At 41.6% G+C, this 13,235-nt stretch overlaps 1 protein-coding gene across 6 annotated transcripts in view; it reads right to left on the bottom strand.

Moving 5' to 3' along the window:
• MTFR1 (mitochondrial fission regulator 1) overlaps nt 1-13,235 on the bottom strand; it is an 80,451-nt gene that overhangs the window by 64,954 nt on the left and 2,262 nt on the right. For 2 of the 6 annotated variants that reach the window (XM_032610001.1, XM_032610000.1), the window contains exon 1: nt 2,804-2,859. The exons of 1 other annotated variant lie outside the window; for it this stretch is intronic. The gene's annotated coding sequence lies outside the window, so the exon portion shown is untranslated. Of the gene's footprint in view, nt 1-2,711; nt 2,896-13,235 lie in introns of those variants that run through there. 3 more of the 6 variants (XM_032610002.1, XM_032610004.1, XM_032610008.1) reach the window with 3 other exon arrangements.

Raw genomic sequence — 13,235 nt, 5'->3', positions numbered from 1 at the left:
GAAGTATCAGTTGTAAAAGAGAAACTCTAGAGGCAAACTAAATGTCCATCAATAAGGAAATAGTTATATTCAACATACTTATTCTAAGTTTATGGCCATTAAAACAAAAAGCTATACATGAAAGGATTTCATGATAAAAATCTAAATGACTAACACATATGTGATTCTGTTTTTAAAATATAAAACAAAGCATAGAAATAGTGGTGAAACAGATATTTTATGTACACATGTACACAAAAGAAAAGATTTGAAAAGATACCAAAGCTTAACACTGCTTGTGTCTGAGGCCTGGTGAGGGAATTCTCTACCTTTTCTTCTTTATATTTATGCACTTCTGCATCATTACACGGTGAGATTACAGTATCACTTTTTGTTGCTTACCTAAATTGTGTAAGTTGTATCAACAGTAAATAAACATAAAAGAACAGATGAACAGCTGAGTAGTTAACATTTCAAAAAGCAGCTATATAGGAATAACACTCATCACCAAGACTGCCCAAGAAAACAAAGGGGTAGAAACTGAAGTTTATCAGCACTTCAGAACCTGCTGCACCACTGTGCCATGCTGTCTCTTCCCCTCTCTTTTTTTTAAATGTCTGCACCACTGGGCATGTACGAACTTAGTTCCTGACCAGGGATGGAACCCCTGTACCCTGCACTGGGAGTGCGGAGTCTAAACCACTGGACGGCCAGCGAAGTCCCTCTTCCTCTCCTTCAGAGTATTTTTTTTTTCCTCCACTCCTTTCCTTATATCCATACGTTCACCAGTTACCAACTTCTATTTCCACCAGGTTAATTCACTAATTGCTTCACATCTCAGGTGCAGCCATTTTTGACAGGGCCAGCTCACTATCTTCTTATGAGACTGTGATCATGTCACTTCTTTGCTCAAATTCAAACTCCTTCAACTTGGCACTCAAGTTCCTCTATGTGTGAGTCTAACCTTACTTCTAGACTTTTGAACTAGTCCCCTACAGTAGGAATCCTAAACTCCAGTTTAACAGGTCTTCTCTGCTGTCCTCCGAACAAGTCCAGCTGTCTCTTTCTAGACCTTACTCCTCTAAAACTACTTGGATGAAGATGAAGATGCTCTCTAAGAAGTAATATAAGATAGAAAAGATGAGGGCTACAGATTAAAGTATCCAGTATACATTGCCAGTATATGCTAAGTGCCGAAAGAGGTAGCGATTATTCATTGATACATATTTTTTTTTCCCCTTTTCCCTTCCTCTTTAACTGGACATATTCTATAAAATAAATGTTTTAAATTCTATTTACTGAACTACACTTATATACTTTGCTCATAACTTTAAATTCAATTGTATTAACCTTTTATGGTTTCAAAGAAACAAAAATACCTAGCTTACTACTGTACGCATAAATACCCAGGGGTTTTTTTTCTCCCCCCATTATGGATTTGTAGCTCAACAGAATTTCCCACAGCAGTTAATTTACTCCACAATTCTTAGGACATTCAATTATGGTTAAAAGAGCAAGAACTTTGCAGTGACCAGGGTCAGCATCCTAAATTTCAGCCCCCTGCCCCTTACATCAGTGTGATCACAGGCAAATTGCTTAACCTCTCTAAGCCTCTTTTCCCCTCACCTGTAAAATGGGATAATACCTACTTCACACAGCTGTTGTAAAAGTTAAATGAATAGGTGGAAACAATTTCACAGTGCTTCATACATATCAAAACCTCGGTAAATATAAATTATCAATACAAAAAAGACTTTAATAAATAATCAATACATAATGCTACTCAAAAGCAGTAAAGCTACAGACAAAACTAGATTATTTGAAAACCTTTGTTTTCAGTGATTCTGAAAAGCTGAGCACCAGGTAATGAAACTGCACCGTCAGAGAACTGCCCACATTCTTGCAGCGCAAACTAAATTAACGCTGTCTACGCCTTCAAGTGTGCCTCACTGTACTCAACCTCTCTAGAAAGCAAATGACTGGAAAAGTATGATTACTGATCATGAGAAATATGTAAAAGAGATGAAATATGTCTGGAATACACTTCAAAATAAACCGGGGAGAGGGAGCAAGTCTGGCCATGTAATGATACTTGTTGAATTGGTTAAATTGAGTGATGGGTACACCGAGTTCTTCACACTATTCTCTCGACCTCTGTAGAGTTTGCAGATTTCCATAAAAAAATGTGTTTTTAAATGTCCAAAGGTCGATTTTTGTTTTTTCCCCTTGGGGCTTAATGCAAATCCTGGTCCTGGTCAGGAAGACATTGGGAAAGTCCTGAGCGGCGGAAAGTCAACGGTAACGCCAGTCAGGGAAAGCTGGTTGAATCTCCCCGGCCGCCCGGTAGGCGTGCTCCTCCCTCCGAATCCCCGAGGCCTGGCCGGGAGGTGCGCCCGCCAAGTCCGGCCGCCGGTCCCGGGAAAGAGCAACACCCACGGGAACCGCAGCCAAGGGCCTTCCAGACGGCCGGCGGGCCAACTGCGGGCTCCAGACGACCGACCAAAGCCCGGGGACGGGGAGGCGCAGCTGCGGGGTGGGTGAGTGCCAGCCTTCGGGGCAAGTCGGCCAAATTCCCTCTGCTCCGCCTAAGCTCCAGCCCCACCCGGGTCCTCAGCCACCCTGGCTGCCCCAGATCCTCTCCGCCTCCCTCCAGCAGCGGCACAGACACCCAACCGGTCCGCGGAGCCCGCCGGCCTCCCCGCAAGCCCGAGCCCGGCTCCTTCAGCGCCTACCCTGTCACCAGGGTTTCCCACCGCCGTCTGGCCCGGGGGCGCCTCCTCGACCCCACGCCGACCGCTTTCCAGAGTCGCTAGCCCCACTTTACCTTAGCCGCGCGGCAGCCACGCACCCCTTACAGCAACTCCGGCTTCCAGCTTGGCTGACCCGGGGCGTTGCTGCCAATCACCCGACCTCCGCCCCGAGCCCGGACCAGGCTGACCAATCAGCGGTTTCCTCCGGCCCTGAGGCGGGCACTGAGAGCGGGAGCGGAAAGCTAGACGACCGCCGGAAGCGCCTGGAGAGGCCCTTCGCAGTGTGCGCACGCGCTGGGCTCGGCTGGGGCGTGCGCTTGCTCGTGCGCCTTGCTTTTCGTTTTCACTTCCCTGCCCTGGGAAGTGCCTTGTAAACCTGAAGATCTAGGCGTCCAGGGAGAATCACATGATGAATGTAGCCGCAAGTGTGCATTACCTTGAAAGAAGCTGTGAATCTTAAGCCCTTGTTAAGCTAACCAGTGTGGAGCTTTTTCATCCCGCGCTGTAGGGACCTGTGCTCACCCGGCTTATCTTCTGCTGCCTTTTACAGACTTTGTATCCCCGGTGTGTTTGTCTTTAGAGAGAGTGAGGGTGTGGGGTTGTACAAAGTGCCTGATGGATGACGATTTTACTTTACTGAGTCTTCAGTTCCAGCATCTGTTTAATAGCTGGGACACATGGTTTTTAAGAGCTTAATATCCTAGGACACTCTGGATTGCAAATCATTCTGTCATGAAAATATGATTATTACATTTATAGCTAACAATATATTAAGCATGGTAACGTGTGTAGTACTGATAAAAGATTCACAGGTAGAATGAGAAACCTATTTCTGTATGGCCTTTCAAGAGGCTGTTGCTGATTGGCTTGATTAGTTGCATCTCTTACCCTCCCATTGTAATTGATCCCAGAGGTCAGTCTGCAGACAGCGTAGCGCCGATGTTCTTATCCTGGGACCCCCAGTCTCTCCCTGGCGAGGGCTTCCCTCCTTCAGCAAGAGCATTAATTCATTTACTCAACAAGGGCTTGTTGGGGCCCACTATGACAGTACGAAGATTTTAAAAAAGCTTTGAACCACGCCCTCAGTGAGCCTACAGGATAACAACAAACTTAATTTATATAACCAAATGTTATAATAGAGACATGGAGGGGCCTGGGAGACCTGCCTACGCCTGCCCCGGGTTCTCAGCACATCCAGAAAGAGTTAATGCTTGGGCTGGGATGAAAGAGCAGCATCTCCTGAGCTAAAGGGGCGGGGCAAAGCATGGCGGCATTTCTGACAAAGTTCACCTGTTTCTCCTGAGATCTTCCCAGGGTGGAGCTCTGCTAAGCTAATGAAGCTTCTGCCCGGGCCCCAGGACTTGCAACAGGTCTTTCCAAGACCCAAGGTGGGCCCCTAGCACCGAGTTCACCTTATCACATGTAGCTTTCGACTCTTTTTAAAAGGAAGATGTCTTAAAGCTCTCCTCAATAGGGATTGGTTAAGGCTTTTTTTCCGTTCCAATTTCCTTTCCTTCACATTTCCCTTCATCCTAGGTACGCTGGAGTGGCCGTGGGCATTTGGGGAATCTGGGTGAGGGAAAAAGAGTTGAGATGAATTTGAGCTACTTCCCTAAGTTACTGCTGACTCTCCCGGTGTTGGAATGGCTTCCAGGAATACTCCTAGCCGTGCTTTATTCCATCTCACAAATGGATGTGTCCCGTGGCACCTAGCACTAGAAGCATTTAGCTGGTGGAAGAGAGAGTTTGAAATGTGCTCAGCCAGAAGCTAACCTAGGGGGAAATCTTTCAGTCATCACACTTTTTAAATTATAAGTAGGGGGCTTCCCTGGTGGCGCATTGGTTGAGAGTCCACCTGCCGATGCAGGGGACACGGGTTCGTGTCCCGGTCCGCGAAGATCCTACATGCCGCGGAGCGGCTGGGCCCGTGAGCCATGGCCGCTGAGCCTGCGCGTCCGGAGCCTGCGCGTCCGGAGCCTGTGTTCCGCAACGGGAGAGGCCACAACAGTGAGAGGCCCGCGTACCGCAAAAAAAAAAATTATAAGTAGGATGCTTTACTTTCTGTTTTTAATAAACTTTATTTTGGAATAACTTTAGATTTACAGAAAAGTTTGCAAAGAGTACAAAAAGTTCCTGTGTACTCCTCACCCAGTTTCCCCTAATGCTAACGTCTTACATTATCATAATACATTTATAAAACTAAGGAGCCAACACTGGTACAAATTCCAGACTTAACTCAGTTCTTACTAATCCTTTTTCTGTTCCAGAATTGAATCCAAGGTGCCACACTGCATTTAGTCATCATGTCTTTTTAGACTGCTCTGGTCTGTCAGAGTTTCTCAGTCTTTCCTTGTTTTTCATAACTTTGATGTGACCACGACAGTCTTGAGAGGTCTGGTCAGGTATTTTGTATAGTGTTCCTCAATTTGAATTTGTCAGATTTTTTTTCTCATGATTAGACTGGGATTATAAATTTTGGGAAAAATACCGTATGGGTGGAATGCCCTTCTCAGCACATCACATCAGGGGTACATGATGACTTAATTACTGCTGATGTTAACCCCAATCACCTGGACCATGGTAGTGTTTGCTAGCTTCTCCACTGTAAAGGGGCATTTTTCCCCTCTTTCCCTATTCTCTGGAAGCAAGTCACTAAATCCAGCCCACACTGAAGGACAGTAAGAGATTAAGCTTCACCCCTTGGAGTAGAATATCTATACAAATTATTTGGAATTCTTCTGTAAAGAAGATTCATCTCTCTCCCCACCCCCCATTTATTTATTTGTATTCAATAATTTGTTTATAAATATGCATGTATATTTATTTTATACTTCATTTTATATTCTATATATGATTTTTATTTTGTTGCTCAAATTGTTCTAGCGTGACCATTGGAAGCTCTCTTAGGTTGGCTCATGTGCCGTTTTTGCGTTTTAAAATTTTATTTATTTTTATTTATTTATTGCTGTGCTGTGCGTCATGTGGGATCTTAGTTCCCCAACCAGGAATCGAACTGCTCCTGCATTGGGAGCACGGAGTCTTAACCACTGGACCGCCAGGGAAGTCCCTCCTTTTTTGGTTTTTTTTTTTTTTTTTTTTTTTTGCGGTACGCGGGCCTCCCACTGCCGTGGCCTCCCCCGTCGCGGAGCACAGGCTCCGGACGCACAGGCCCAGCGGCCACGGCTCACGGGCCCAGCCGCTCTGCGGCATGTGGGATTCTCCCAGACCGGAGCATGAACCCGCATCCCCCTGCCTTGGCAGGCAGACTCCCTGCCACGCCACCAGGGAAGCCCCTTTTTTGCTTTTTGATCATCATCTTTTTTCTTGAACTACAAGAGGCTCCAGGCTGATCTTGTACTTTTCTTGCCCCAGCATTAGAGTCAGCCATTTCTCCATTTCTTCAAGGAGTCCTGGAATGGTATTTAGAAATCAAAATCTAGACATTGGGTGTACTAGTTGCTCCTGGGATATCATTGAATCTAACCTCTCCTGGTGCACATATATTGCTGCCTTGTTTTTTAATTCTTTGTTTATATCCCTGTGATAGGCAGCCTCTAAAAGGGCCCCCAAAGATCTCTGCCTGGTATTCATGCTCTTGTGTAATTTCCTCTCCTCTAGGGTGGATTGGACCTAGTGACTCCCTTCTAACGAATAGACTACAGCAAGAAAGATGGGACGTCACTTCCAAGATTAGGTTACAAAAAGACTGTAGCTTCCATCTTGCTTGCTCTCTCCTGGTCTCTCCTTCATTCACTCTGAGAAGCCATCCACCATGATGTGAACTGTCCTATGGAGAGGTCCACATGGCAAAAAACTGAGGGAGGCCTCTGACCATCTGTACATCAGCCTATAAGAAACTGAATCCTGCTAACAGCCGTATGAGTGAACTTGGAAAAAGATTCTCTCCCACTTGAGCCTGGAAATGATTGCAGCCCCACTGACACCTTGATTGCAGCTTTGAGAGAGACCCTGAGCCAAGAAACATCCAGCTAAGCCACACATGGATTCTTCATGCACAGAAACTATGAGATAATAAATGATTATTGTGTTAAGTTGCTATGTTTTGGAGTAATTTGTTAGGAAGCAATAGATAACTAATACAATTTCTGACTCCATAAGATCAGTGGTTCTTAAATTTCACTTTGGAATTTGTTTAAAAATACCTATACCCATAGAGAGCCATGATTAATTAAAAATGTATAAAATATGATTCCATATTGATTTAAAAAGCAAATACGAATATATTGAATATGCATAGAAAACTCTTTGGAAGGATATATATAACAAAATGTCAATAGTATTCCTCTCTGGGTGGTAGAATTATGGTTTTACTTTTCTGTATTCTTTTCTGTATTTCAATAACTTTTGCATATTTAATATGTGTTAACTTGTATAATAAGATTAAATAAATTACAAAATAAAAAATAAATACATATACCCAGGCTCCTTCCCAGAAACTTAGGTGGTTGTTCTGTATAGCTAATTCTTAAAATGTAGAAGGTTACAGGGCAATCCATTTGGGGATTTTAGAAGACAATAGACTTTTCTTTTTAGTGTATCTGATCCTGGAATTCTTTACCCAAATTAATGGCTTAGCTTTCTTGGCAGAATCCAGAATAACTGAAATTTCATCTGCTAGTTGAAGTATTTATTATATAGGGGAGAAAAAAACAGCAGAGTTCTCTCTTACTCAACATACAGGCTTGAAAAAGTCCCTTGACCTTTATACGCTTCCAGATTCCTAACAGGAAATTAAACGATTATAATGCTGTTATTTAGGCAAAGAGATTTATCATTATTAAGTGTATATTAGGCAATAGAAAGGTGACCAAGGCCAGTTGTGGGCCAGTTTCCTCGCAGAGATTTAACAAGAGGTTAGATTCCCACTTGTTCATTTTGGTTGATAGGCAGAATTCTATTGTAGAAAGACTGTGGGCTTCTAAGTCCGACAGACCTATATTCAAATACGCCTCTGCACTTACCAACTGTAAGTCTCCGCAGGTCTCAATTTCCTGACCTCCATCTCCTGACAGTGGGGAAAATAGTCACCCTCAAAGGGTAGCCCTGAAGACTGATTGTGTAACATTTATAAAATACTAAGGGCAATGCATGCCTTATCACAAGGGCCCAATTAATAATAACCATGAAGGACAAACAGTCAGTTCATATGATTGTGACCCTGATATTAGTAAAGTAAGGGACAGACAAATGTCCAAATATGTCCATCAGTCTGTTTCTCATATTAGGTTTAAGGACAGCCCTATTTGGAAATCGAGACCCTTTCTCTAGTTCTGATTTTTGACAGCTCTGATTGCCTGTCTATAAAAAATATATCACACTGAAATGGGCCTCAAGAGGTCCTGAGTTAGAATCTAGGAAAACCTAGCTGGTAAAAGACCACTGGGTAGGACAGCGAAGTACCCATGTGAGGGACACTTTAAGACAAAGGGAGGCTGGATGTGTAGGAGAGATGAAGCTGCAGGACTACTGGTCAGAGCTAACTGGTGGGCCAACATGATCTCACATTAGGGGACAGTCAGAAGATGCCGGTTAATGCCTAATAGGTCAGGGCTATTGGCTTCAAGGCAGGTATTGTTAAGAGAGAATAATGTTTAAATCTGCTTCAGTCATGTAAATCTCAGTATAAACGAATGTGTTTTACCACAGTGTCCAATGAAGAATTTGTTAAGCTATTGTGATTTAATCATGTACTATTGGATAAATTTGGTAGTTCTAAGCCTTGAAACTATTTTTCTCAGATCAGTGTACAAAGCGATCTGATGTACAGTAAATCCTTAAAGACGTATATCCAAATAGGTCAAAAGGTCACTGCGTTCCAGAGATTGTGATATTTCCTTCTGTAAACCAGATTTTGGGATAGACACTGACCCACAGAGCTCTTATTTATGTTTTTAAATGGTTTTGTTTTTAAAACTGTAATTCTGGGGACTTCCCTGGTGGCGCAGTGGTTAAGAATCCGCCTGCAAGGACTTCCCTGGTGGGGCAGTGGTTAAGAATCCACCTGCCAATGCAGGGGACACGGGTTCGAGCCCTGGTCCGGGAAGATCCCACATGCTGCAGAGCAACTAAGCCCGTGTGCCACAACTACAGAGCCTGTGCTCTAGAGCCCACAAGCCACAACTACTGAAGCCCGTATGCCACAACTACTGAAGCCCGTGCACCTAGAGCCTGTGCTCCACAACAAGAGAAGCCACTGCAATGAGAAGCCCATGCACCGCAACAAAGAGTAGCCCCTGCCCACTGCAACTAGAGAAAGCCCACACACAGAAACGAAGACACAACGCAGCCAAAAATAAATAAATTTATTTATTTAAAAAAATTGTAATTCTGGAAAATGTTAAACGTACACAAAAGTAAAAAGCACAGTACAATGAATCCTCATATATCCATCACACAGCTTCAACAACCAGCCACCTATTCCTACTGGTTTCACCTTTGCTCTTTCTTGGCCTCTTTGACTCTTTTTGTTGTTTCTTGTTTAGAGGTGATGCCAGGGAATAAACCACAAGGCCTCATACAAGCAAACTCTTTGATTCTCTTGAAGCTAATCTCAGGCATGTCATTTCAAACATAAATATTTCTGTGTGTATCCCTAAAAGATAAGGAGTCTTTTTATTTTATTTTTGTTTGTTTTTTATTTTTTTTTTTGGCCATGCCATGTGGCTTGCGGAATCTTAGTTCCCTGACCAGGGGTTGAACCTGGGCCCCTGGCAGCGAAAGAGCCAGGAAGGAGTCTTTTGAAAAACATATCTATACTATTATCAGGCTTGGAACATTAATAATTATTTCTTAATGTCATCAATTCAGTGTGTACATTTACCTGGTTGTCTCATTTATTTTTAATTTTTTTTTATTGTTGGTTTCTTTGAATTGGAATGTTAAACAAAGCCACGCATTACATTTTGTGGATAGTCGCTGAAATCTGTTTTAATCTACATAGCACGCCCCTCACCCCACCCCCGACACCCCACTATTTCTTGTTTTGTTTTAGTGAAGAAACTGAGAATTTTGTCCCATAGAAATTTCCCACATTCAGGACTCTGCCGATTGCATTCCTATGGCGACATTTAACAATTCCTTTGTCTTCTTTTATTTTCTGTAAACTGCTGATTAGATATAAAGGCTTGATCTGATTCAGGCTCCATTTTTTGGCAAGAATACTTCATATGTGGTGGTGTATTCTTGCATCAGAAGCTACATAATGTTCATGTGCTTCTTTTTGTAACGTTAACAGCTATTGATGATCACTGCCTAGATCCGTGATCTGATTATGGTTTGCAGAACAGTAACACAAAGGGATGTGTTATCATCCCTTTTCATTTGTTAGCTAATTGGTTACCTTGAGGCATGTTTGTAAAGGAAAGCAGGTTGATGCTTGTTTCTTAATAGCTACCAGTTTTCAGAATAATCTCATGTCAACAATTTTGTTACACTGAAGTGTAGTACATTTAAGAAAGGCAAATTTAATGCTTGGTTTGATTCTCTCTTTATTTAGCAGTTTTCAGAAAAATGAGTTGGTTCCTTCAAATTCTCTAAAGGTAACCAGTGACATTTCTTTTTTTCCCCCCAGTATTCAAGCACTCTTGAATTTTATCATTATAAATTAGCTTTCATCAGATCTTTTCTAGATAGCAGATTTTTTACAGAGAGACATGGCACTAAATGTACATTTATGGAACATCTTCTAGATACTGCTGTGGGTGCTCTCACTTACACTATTTTAACTAATTTCCACAGCAATCTTGGAAGGCAGGTGCCATGATCTCTGTTTTTTAGAAGAGACTGAGGTCCTCAGCAGCAGTGACTACTAGTACAAAGTCATACAGCCAGCAAGTAAGCAAACTCAGATTTGTCTGAACCATACGGCACCATGTAGCTTTTTTGAATTAGGTCCTACAGACACTGAGGCACTAAGTAGGGCTCACTGGTTGCCCCACCAGCCTCCCGCCTCCTATGTATCTTCCTCAGACTGTTTGGTGACCCCCAGTTTGTCACTCTCATACTTACAAAAGTACAATAGCTCCTTGGAACTGCTAAATACCCTTTTGCCTTTTAACCTAACACACAGATACACTTTATTACATATATGATTTTACTTAATGCAAATTTATGCATTATATATAAAACTACATTTACAACCCCCTAGTAAAGTTACCTTATTATTTTTTAATTTTTTGGCCGTGTCGCGTGGCAACCTATTTTCCTAGGACCAGGGATCTAACTCGGGCCCCCTGCAGTGAAAGCGCAGAGTCCTAACCACTGAACCTCCAGGGAATTCCCAAAGTTACTTTATTTATTTTTGGCTTTTCTTGGTGTGGTGGGTTCCTAGTCCCCCAGATCCTACGCTATTTATTCATGTAATATATGATGAAAACCTAGATTATATCTCTCTATATTTTCCATGCTCACACAATAACATATAAAGATATATAAACATGTGTAGGATATTTGTTATTGTTTTCAAAAATCAGATCATACGACATATAATTTTAAGCATCTTACTTTTATTACTAAACATTGTGTCTTTTCCTAGAGCTCTAATTTCCTTTTCTTAATGACTTTTAATATAGTTTTCATAATGGTCCACGTTTTTTAGCTATACCATCATTTACTAAAACATTCCACTATTGATATGCATTCATTTGATGTTGGATGTTGTTGGTGTTGTTTCAGGGTTTTTTTTTTGTTGTTGTTCCAACATGAACAATGCTGCAATAAACATCTTTGTTCTTACTGTCTTTATATACCGGTGCTTTTTGTTTCTGTGGTTTAGATTCTTGAGAAATGAATTGCTGTATCAAATATGAATTATTTTTAATAATAGATTTTTCTAGATTGTGTTCTAAAACGCTGTAATAATTTACATTTTCACAGCATTACCTGAGAGTCCTCTTCCTACCCAGTATCCCCACCAGCAAATTTGTGTTATTTTGATTTTTGTTAGCCTGATCAGCATCAAGTGATTATTCCCATTGTTATATTAATTTGCATTCCCTTATTACAAGTGAATTTAAATGTCTTTTCTTGTTTATTGGCCATATGGATTTTCTCTTGATTAAATACCAATTTATATTCTTAACCCAATTTCCATAGGGTTATTTACGCCCTTGACAACTTGTAATCAATTTTTTTTTTTTTTGGCCTAGTGGCTTGTGGGATCTTAGTTCCCCCACCAGGGGTTGAACCTGGGCCACGGCAGTGAAAGCACCAAGTCCTAACCACTGGATGGCCAGGGAACTTCCAATTTGTAATCAATTTTTGAATGTTACTATCTGCCCACCGAGTTGCAAATTTACCCCCAAATCTATTATCATTGCCATTGCTTATGTATCTTTTTTCCATACCAAAAAAAATGTTTTTTAAAACAAGTCAAATATGACCATTTCTTCTTTTTTATAAAAATTTCTTGGTTCCCACTTTCGTTTAAGGTCTCCCCTACTTCTTTGCTGTAGTCTCTGAAATTTTCCTAAAGGATTTTTTTTTTTTTTTTTGTGGTACGCGGGCCTCTCACTGCTGTGGCCTCTCCCGTTGTGGAGCACAGGCTCCAGACGCGCAGGCTCAGCGGCCATGGCTCAAGGGCCCAGCCGTTTCCGTGGCATGTGGGATCCTCCCAGACCGGGCACGAACCCGCGTCCCCTGCCTCGGCAGGCAGACTCTCAACCACTGCACCACCAGGGAAGCACCCCTAAAGGATTTTTAATATTTTATTTTTTACGCTTGAGTGTTTAATCCACCTGGAATTTAATATTTTGGTAAATGAGGTAATAATGGATACAATTTTATATTCAGTGCTTCTATTTATAATTATTTCTCATCCTTTAAAATTTTCTATTTTGACATATTTTAAAGTCTACATCAGTATATGTATAGCATCTGTGAATAAATAAATACATATACATATATCAGAGCTATGTGCTCAGAAAATTTTTTTTAAGCTGAAAGGGATGCTTGATCAAAAAGTTTTGGAAACCACTGCACTAGACCATGAGCTCTTTGAGGGCAGTGATTATATTCTTCCTCATCGTTGAACCCATTGCTAAGACTGTCTCTAGCACATTGTATGTGTTCCAAAAATGTTTGTTAAATAATTGAATTAATAAAACTGCCATTAGGTGATTCATGTGTCTTAAGCAACACAGCCATTGAGAAACTTGACATTCCAGCTGTGTCCTGCCTGAGGTTAAACACAAGCAATGACTCACAATGGCAGGTAGTATAACTTCACTGGTGTTGAGTTCATACATTTTTAATATGGGGATATAAATTCTTAAAACCTTAAAAGACTTTCCTGTGGCTTACAATCCATAGTGCTTATGAAACTGGTAATTATTTTTTGTGAATGCATTCCCTGCTTTTTTTTTTTACATCTTTATTGGAGTATAATTGCTTTACAATGGTGTGTTAGTTTCTGCTTTATAACAAAGTGAATCAGTTATACATATACATATGTTCCCATATCTCTTCCCTCTTGTGTCTCCCTCCCTC

Source organism: Phocoena sinus, chromosome 17, assembly GCF_008692025.1.
Source record: "Phocoena sinus isolate mPhoSin1 chromosome 17, mPhoSin1.pri, whole genome shotgun sequence".
Classification (NCBI taxonomy): domain Eukaryota; kingdom Metazoa; phylum Chordata; class Mammalia; order Artiodactyla; family Phocoenidae; genus Phocoena; species Phocoena sinus.
The sequence above is the reverse complement of the archived record's forward strand: the minus strand, read 5'-3'. Positions and strand labels throughout refer to the sequence as shown.